Genomic DNA, 3,227 nt, shown 5'->3' on the forward strand with positions numbered 1-3,227 from the left:
GCATCCCGAATGTCGTGGTGCACAAAAACATTTAAAAAATCGTTTCTGCGCATGCGCAAAATATTTTCTATCGAAATAATGCGGCTACCCTCGAGATTTAACAGTTTTTGGGCATCCCGAATGTCGCAGTGCACAAAAACATTGAAAAAATCGTTGCCGCGCACGCGCAAACGATCTTTAATCGAAATAATTCTGCTACCATAAAGATTAAACTGTTTTTATGCATCCCGAATGTCGCGGTGCACAAAAACATTGAAAAAATCGTTGCCGCGGATGCGCAAAAAATTTTTTATCGAAATAATTGTGCTACTCTAAAGATTTAACTGTTTTTGGGTATCCCGAATGTCGCGGTGCACAAAAACATTGAAAAAATCGTTGCAGCGCATGCGCAAAATATTTTTCATTGAAATAACGCTGCTACCCTCGAGATTTAACAGTTTTTGGGCATCCCGAATGTCGCGGTGCACAAAAAAATTGAAAAAATCGTTGCCACGCACGCGCAAACGATTTTTAATCGAAATAATGCTGCTAGCCTCGAGATTTACCAGTTTTATGGCATCCCGAATGTCGTGGTGCACAAACATTAAAAAAAATGATTGCCGCGCTGCACAAACAATTTTTCACCGAAATAATGCTGCTACCCTAAAGATTCAACTGTTTCTAAGCATCCCGAATGTCGCGGTGCACAAAAACAGTGAAAAAATCGTTCCCGCTCAGGCGCAAACGATATTTAATAGAAATAATGCTGGTACCCTCGAGATTTACCAGATTTATGGCATCCCGAATGTCGTGGTGCAAAAATCATTAAAAAAATGGTTGCCGCGCAAACGCAAACGATCTTTCATCGAAATAATGCTGCTACCATAAAGATTTAACTGTTATAATGCATCGCGAATGTCGCGGTGCAAAAAAACATTGAAAAAATCGTTTCCGCGCATGCGCAAACAATTTTTCATGGAAATAATGCTGCTACCCTCGAGATTTAACTGTTTTTGGGCATCCCGAATGTCATGGTGCACAAAAACATTGAAAAAATCGTTGCTGCGCATGCGCAAAATATTTTTCATCGAAAAAATGCTGCTACCCTAAAGATTTAACTGTTTTTTAGCATCCCGAAAGACGCGGTGCACAAAAACATTGAAAAAATCGTTGCCGCGCATGCGCAAACAATTTTTCATGGAAATAATGCTGCTACCCTCGAGATTTAACTGTTTTTGGGCATCCCGAATGTCGCGGTGCACAAAAAAATTGAAAAAATCGTTGCCACGCACGCGCAAACGATTTTTAATCGAAATAATGCTGCTAGCCTCGAGATTTACCAGTTTTATGGCATCCCGAATGTCGTGGTGCACAAAAACATTAAAAAAATGATTGCCGCGCTGCACAAACAATTTTTCACCGAAATAATGCTGCTACCCTAAAGATTCAACTGTTTCTAAGCATCCCGAATGTCGCGGTGCACAAAAACAGTGAAAAAATCGTTCCCGCTCAGGCGCAAACGATATTTAATAGAAATATTGCTGGTACCCTCGAGATTTACCAGATTTATGGCATCCCGAATGTCGTGGTTCAAAAATCATTAAAAAAATGGTTGCCGCGCACACGCAAACGATCTTTCATCGAAATAATGCTGCTACCATAAAGATTTAACTGTTATAATGCATCGCGAATGTCGCGGTGCAAAAAAACATTGAAAAAATCGTTTCCGCGCATGCGCAAACGATTTTTCATCGAAATAATGCTGCTACCCTCGAGATTTAACAGTTTTAGGGTATCCCGAATTTCGTGGTACACAAAAACATTGGAAAAATCGTTGCCACGCACGCGCAAACGATTTTTAATCGAAATAATGCTGCTAGCCTCGAGATTTACCAGTTTTATGGCATCCCGAATGTCGTGGTGCACAAAACATTAAAAAAATGATTGCCGCGCTGCACAAACAATTTTTCACCGAAATAATGCTGCTACCCTAAAGATTCAACTGTTTCTAAGCATCCCGAATGTCGCGGTGCACAAAAACAGTGAAAAAATCGTTCCCGCTCAGGCGCAAACGATATTTAATAGAAATATTGCTGGTACCCTCGAGATTTACCAGATTTATGGCATCCCGAATGTCGTGGTTCAAAAATCATTAAAAAAATGGTTGCCGCGCACACGCAAACGATCTTTCATCGAAATAATGCTGCTACCATAAAGATTTAACTGTTATAATGCATCGCGAATGTCGCGGTGCAAAAAAACATTGAAAAAATCGTTTCCGCGCATGCGCAAACGATTTTTCATCGAAATAATGCTGCTACCCTCGAGATTTAACAGTTTTAGGGTATCCCGAATTTCGTGGTACACAAAAACATTGGAAAAATCGTTGCCACGCACGCGCAAACGATTTTTAATCGAAATAATGCTGCTAGCCTCGAGATTTACCAGTTTTATGGCATCCCGAATGTCGTGGTGCAAAAAAACATTAAAAAAATGATTGCCGCGCTGCACAAACAATTTTTCACCGAAATAATGCTGCTACCCTAAAGATTCAACTGTTTCTAAGCATCCCGAATGTCGCGGTGCACAAAAACAGTGAAAAAATCGTTTCCGCGCATGCGCAAACGATTTTTCATCGAAATAATTCTGCTACCCTCGAGATTTAACAGTTTTAGGGTATCCCGAATTTCGTGGTACACAAAAACATTGAAAAAATCGTTGCTGCGCATGCGAAAAATATTTTTCATCGAAATAATGCTGCTACCCTGAAGATTTAACTGTTTTTTTGCATCCCGAATGTCGCGGTGCACAAAAACAGTGAAAAAATTGTTGCCGCGCATGCGCAAACAATTTTTCATCGAAATAATGCTGCTACCCTCGAGATTTAACTGTTTTTGGGCATCCCGAACGTCGCGGTGCACAAAAAACATTGAAAAATCGTTGCCGCGCAAGCGCAACGATTTTTCATCAAAATATGCTGCTCTCCTTGAGACTTAACAGTTTTAGCATCCGAATGTCGCGGTGCACAAAAAAATTAAAAAAATCGTTGCCGCGCATGCGCAAACGATTTTCAATCAAAATAATGCTGCTAGCCTCGAGATTTTACAGTTTTATAGTATCCCGAATGTCGTGGTGCACAAAAACATTAAAGAAATGGTTGCCGCGCATGCGCAAACGATTTTTCATCGAAATAATGCTGCTACCCTAAAGATTTAACTGTTTTTTGGCATCCCGAATGTCGGCGGTGA

Source organism: Dendronephthya gigantea, unplaced genomic scaffold (genome assembly GCF_004324835.1).
Source record: "Dendronephthya gigantea isolate DGI-Jeju-01 unplaced genomic scaffold, DenGig_1.0 000357F, whole genome shotgun sequence".
Taxonomy (NCBI): Eukaryota; Metazoa; Cnidaria; class Anthozoa; order Malacalcyonacea; family Nephtheidae; genus Dendronephthya; species Dendronephthya gigantea.